Source organism: Salvelinus namaycush, chromosome 6 (genome assembly GCF_016432855.1).
Source record: "Salvelinus namaycush isolate Seneca chromosome 6, SaNama_1.0, whole genome shotgun sequence".
In the NCBI taxonomy this organism is placed as follows: Eukaryota; Metazoa; Chordata; class Actinopteri; order Salmoniformes; family Salmonidae; genus Salvelinus; species Salvelinus namaycush.
In genome coordinates this window covers 5,707,723-5,714,047 of record NC_052312.1, presented here as the reverse complement: position 1 = coordinate 5,714,047, position 6,325 = coordinate 5,707,723, and positions in this window count along the sequence as shown.

The window sequence follows — 6,325 nt, the reverse complement described above, 5'->3', positions numbered from 1 at the left end:
TAGAGGGAGGATGGAGAGAGATAGAGGGAGGATGGAGAGAGATAGAGGGAGGATGGCGAGAGATAGAGGGAGGATGGAGAGAGATAGAGGGAGGATGGAGAGAGATAGACGGAGGATGGAGAGAGATAGAGGGAGGATGGAGAGAGATAGAGGGAGGATGGAGAGAGATAGAGGGAGGATGGAGAGAGATAGAGGGAGGATGGAGAGAGATAGAGGGGGGATGGAGAGAGATAGAGGGAGGATGGAGAGAGATAGAGGGAGGATGGAGAGAGATAGAGGGAGGATGGAGAGAGATAGCACGAGGATGGAGAGAGATAGAGGGAGGATGGAAAGAGAGAGAGGGGTAGAAATTATTACAATACTCCAACCCACTCCTTCTCCCATCTGTGGGAGATGTGGAGGAAACCAAAAGAGGAGACCGAGGAGAAACGGTGAATGTTAACAAAAAGGCTGGAGGTTAATGGCCACAAGTCAATAGCCTAATTCTATCACATTCTATCAAACTTGCATCGCTGGATGAATTTGTCTTCCTAAATTAAACATCATAGCCAGTTAGAACATACACACTTGGAGCTATGGGAAGGCCTATGGAGTTAGATATAGTTAGACTAGATTAACTAGCTTGCTAACATACACACACCTTCCTAGTTAAATGACGTAATCAAATTGGTTAAGACGCTGCAACAGCTCTAAATCACTGTGTAATTCCTCTAATGACATGACAAGAATCTATATCTACCAGAGACAGAAAGAGAGACACAGAGAGAGAGAGAGAGAGAGAGAGAGAGAGAGAGAGAGAGAGAGAGAGAGAGAGAGAGAGAGAGAGAGAGAGAGAGAGAGAGAGAGAGAGAGAGAGAGAGAGAGAGAGAGAGAGAGAGAGAGCGAGAGAGAGAGAGAGAGAGAGGGAGAGAGAGAGAGAGAGAGAGAGAGAGAGAGAGAGAGAGAGAGAGAGAGAGAGAGAGAGAGAGAGAGCAGTGAGACAGATGAAAACAGGTGAATTAGCATTCCTGAAAAGGCCTGTGGGACTTCATAATTCAGCTAATTTGATAACAGCGAGTGAGGCCACTCATAAAGTCCCGGTCATCCATGACCTTCATTCTTCAGCTGAGCTTCCAGACTACTCCCGAGTTTGACAAGATTTATCGGGCCGGGCTTAATAGCCTGCTCTCTCCCAGGTAAGGCCTCATCGATGGTAGGGCCTCCTGCCATGCAGACACTAGCCTAATTAATATTTCTGCTGCTACTGCACATGTTACGTGGGGATTTAGATTTTGTTCAGTCTATTGGTTTGGACTGTGAAAGGGGTATGTGTACGTGTGAGTCACACGGATGTCACACGTGTGTATGTAGGGTATGAGAAAATCCACCCGCTCACAACAATGAACCTTTTACAGATGTATGATCTACATTTGAGCCAGTTTTCTAGAACAGAAATATAATCCTGCAGCAACAACAGATGTAAATTATTATATCTATTATAATTATTGGACATTTTTGTAAAGTTGTTAAAACCTGTTGAGGATAGAGGGCGCTATTTACACTTTGGGGGAAAATCGTGCCCAATTTAAACGGCCTCGTACTCTATTCTTGCTCGTACAATATGCATATTATTATTACTATTGGATAGAAAACACTCTCAAGTTTCTAAAACAAAATGAGTAAAACAGAACTCATTTTGCAGCAAACTTCCTGTCAGAAAGTGAAAAATCTCAAATCGAGGCTCTGTTCCAGGCCCTCCCTATCATTTTGCTTGAGATTTATGACTATACATGCACTTCATACGCCTTCCACTAGATGTCAATAGGCTGTGAGAGGTGAAATGGGGTCTCAATCTCTTTCTATGGTCAAAAGAAACAGCTTGGAATGACATGACCCCAGAATTCGTTTGTTCAGGAAGCGCATAAAGGTCACCAGTATTGGCTTCTGAAAAGCAATCGTTATAGACGTCTTATATCTCCGGCTTTGATTTTATTTGATAAATGTGAAGATATCATTGTAAAGTATGTTTTTTCAATATAGTTTTATTAGATTATTGAAATTTTTTCGGGAGTTTAGACGTGTTGCGTTCTTTGCGTTTGGTGACGAAGGAGAGCTTAGCGCCACTTGGCTAGTTTTGCTTGCTCATTCGAGAGGGAAAAATGCCATTCTAAAACCAAACAACGATTGTTCCCGACAAAGGACCCCTTGTACAACATTCTGATGGAAGCTCAACAAAAGTAGGACCCATTTTATGATGCTATTTCATATATCTGTCGAACATGTGTACTATTAGTTTGCGCCCAGATTTCGGGCGCTCTCTCGCCATAACGTAAGCTGCATGTCGTAATGAAGTTATTTTTAGAATTCTAACACGGCGATTGCATTAAGAACTAGTGTATCTATCATTTCCTATACAACATGTATTTTTAAGTCATGTTTATGAATAGTTATTTGGTCAGAATAGGTGAGTTTTAGAAAAATATCCGGACATTCTGGGAAAAAGATGCTACGTTAGCACAATGTATAACCACTGATTTCAGCTCTAAATATGCACATTTTCGAACAAAACATAAGTGTATGTATAACCTGATGTTATAGGACTGTCATCTGATGAAGCTTATCAAGGTTAGTCAAAAATTATATATATTTTGCTGGTTTGTTACGATCGCTAACTTTTGCTGCTGGTAAATGGCTTGTGTTTCTGGCTATTGTGGTAAGCTAATATAATGCTATATTGTGTTTTCGCTGTAAAACACTTAAAAAATCTGAATATTGGCTGGATTCACAAGATGCTTGTCTTTCATTTGCTGTACACCATGCATTTTTCAGAAATGTTTTATGATGAGTATTTAGGTATTTCACGTTGGTCTCTATAATTACTCTGGCTGCTTCGGTGCTATTTGTGACGGTAGCTGTGATGGTAGCTGCAATGTAAAACTGATTTATAGCTCAAATATGCACATTTTTCGAACAAAACATAGATTTATTGTGTAACATGTTATAAGACTGTCATCTGATGAAGTTGTTTCTTGGTTAGTTTGGTTGGTTCTTGGTTAGTTTGGTTGGTTTTCTGCAAGCTACCTGTGCTGTGAAAGAAATGTCTGTGCTTTTTTGTATTTGGTGGTGGTGAGCTAACATAAATATACGTGGTGTTTTCGCTGTAAAACATTTTAAAAATTGGACATGTTGACTGGATTCACAAGATGTTTATCTTTCATTTGCTGTATTGGACTTGTTAATGTGTGAAAGTTAAATATTTCACAAAAATATTTTTTGAATTTCGCGCTCTGCCTTTTCAGTGGAATGTGGGAGGAGTTCCGCTAGCGGAACCCCAGTCCTAGACAGGTTAAATTGTTGTTAAAGGGAAAATAAAGTCTAAAATTTCAAAGTGGAAATTACAAACTTCAGAAGCCTTTTTTAAACCTCAAATGCACTACAAGTTTTACATTTCCTGCAAAGTTATCCTGCAACAGGGTGATCAAATTCAGATCCTACATCTGTTGCATTACAAGCACACACACTCACACACATGGAGAGGAACACAAACACACACACACAGGATATTGAAACTCTGTCAGGCATGTAGCTGTGTTTGTGCTTGGTGTGCTGGATGATGGAGGGGCTGAACTGTGGAGGCCCCTGTTGCTGTCTTCTCAAGCCTGCACAGGAGCCACACACACACACACACGCACACACACACGCAAATAGTCTTAAACACACACACACACGAACACACACAGTACAGCTAACCCAGGGTGTGATTGATGGCTGGGGAGAGCACTATCTCCTGTTTCATACAGAGATCATCTCAGAGGGCCACAAACAGGGCTAGTAGTGCCTTTCAAGTTGTCTTCTTTTCCCCTCTCAAAATGTCCTCTTTTCCCCTCTCAAGTTGTCCTATTTTCCCCTCTCAAAATGTCCTCTTTTCTCCCCTCAAGCTGTCCTCTTTCCCCACTCAAGATGTCCTATTTTCTCCTCTCAAGTTGTCCTCTTTCCCCCCTCAAGCTGTCCTCTTTCCCCACTCAAGATGTCCTCTTTTCTCCTCTCAAGTTGTCCTCTTTTCCCTCTCAAAATGTCCTCTTTTCTCCCCTCAAGCTATCCTCTTTCCCCACTCAAGATGTCCTCTTTTCTCCCCTCAAGCTGTCCTCTTTCCCCTCTCAAGATGTCCTATTTTCTCCTCTCAAGTTGTCCTCTTTTCTCCCCTTAAACTGTCCTCTTTTCTCCTCTCAAGTCAAGTCAGGTCCATTATACTCTGAAATAGCAGGCCAGATATAAATGGATGAGCCTGGTAATAAAACGTTATCCTTTGGACCAAAATGCCGGGGTTAAAACGGTATTAGTGATCATGGCTGATTCTTAATCTTATTTATGCAGTCAAGAGATCCTCACACTATCTTAATATTTCAACATCCAGTCCATAGCAAGAGATGAATGAGAATTCGGTGCAAAAGAAGCAGGCTGTGAGTGTGTGTGAACACAGACAGCCGCAGCCCTAAAGCAGCATGCGCTATAATCCTCTTCAACGAGAACAAGTCCACACTGGCACCTACTGCCTGACAGGAAGTGTGTGTGTGTGTGTGTGTGTGTGTGTGTGTGTGTGTGTGTGTGTGTGTGTGTGTGTGTGTGTGTGTGTGTGTGTGTGTGTGTGTGTGTGTGTGTGTGTGTGTGTGTGTGTGTGAGTGCGTGCGTGCGTGCGTACGTGCGTGCGTGCGTGCGTGCGTACGTGCGTGCGTGCGTGCGTGCGTGCGTGCGTGTGTGTGTGTGCTTCTCTCTGTGAGCCTGTGTGTTTGTCAGGACCCCCTGAAATCAAGCGGATTCTGGCCCTGGGGTGAAGGTGGTATCTTCTAGTACCCAACAGATCACAGAGCTGAACTACTATTCCCATGTCAGCAGCCAGGCACCATTCAAACAGAAACCCACTATCACAAATTATCGTGAAATAGTGACAAATTACCTATACGAAATTCATGACAGACACACTAAAAAGTTGATTTTTTTGTGCACATCTCACTTCGCTCTGTCTGTCTTTCAAATAACATGTCAGTCAACCTCTTTTTTTCTCCCCTACCAGCCATCCCTTCTTCATAAATAAGTTCACATCTCACTAACGAGCGATGGGATTGGTCTTTGGTAGTCGCCGATGGTGACGGGTGACACTAAAGGCTGAATTATGGGGTAAAGTGTCAGCCGTTTATACCTCTTTTTCTCATTGTCATGAAGGATGTGTGACAGCGCTGCCCGTTGGAGGTGGTTTAAATGGGCCTAGTCTAGGGCCACGGACCCTTTGGCAGTTCCCTTGACACTCTGGCACCCACGTGAGCACCGATGACAGAAAGTGATTAATCTGCCCACGCTGTAAGCCGTGCATCCCTCACACACACACACACACACACACACACACACACACACACACACACACACACACACACACACACACACACACACACACACACACACACACACACACACACACTAGCAGAGAACAATAACTAGTACAGAACTAGCAGAGAACTAGTAGAGAACTAGTAGAGAACTAGCAGAGAACTGGCAGATAACTAGTAGAGAACTAGTAAAAAACTATCAGAGAACTAGTAGAGAACTAGTAGAGAACTAGCAGAAAACTGGCAGAGAACTAGCAGAGAACTAGCAGAGAACTGGCAGATAACTAGTAGAGAACTAGCAGAGAATGAGTAGATAACTAGCAGAGAACTAATAAAGAACTAGCAGAAAACAAGTAGATAACTAGCAGAGAACAAGTAGAGAACTAGCAGATAACTAATAGAGAACTAGTAGAGAACTAGTAGAGAACTAATAGAGAACTAGTAGAGAACCAGCAGAGAACTAGTAGAGAACTAGCAGAGAACTAGCAGAGAACTAATAGAGAACTAGTAGAGAACTAACAGAGAACTAGTAGAGAACTAGTGGAGAACTAGCAGTGAACTAGCAGAGAACTAATAGATAACTAGTAGAGAACTAATAGAGAACTAGCAGAGAACTAGCAGAGAACTAGTAGAAAACTAGTAGAGAACTAGTAGAGAACTAGCAGTGAACTAGTAGAGAACTAGTAGATAACTAGTAAAGAACTAGCAGAGAACTAGCATAGAACTAGCAGTGAACTAGCAGAGAACTAATAGAGAACTAGTAGAGAACTAGCAGAGAACTAATAGAGAACTAGTAGAGACCTAGCAGAGAACTAATAGAGAACTAGTAGAGAACTAGCAGAGAACTAATAGAGAACTAGTAGAGAACTAGCAGAGGACTAATAGAGAACTAGTAGAGAACTAGCAGAGAACTAGTAGAGAACTAGTAGAGAACTAGCAGAGAACTAGTAGAGAACTAGTAGAGA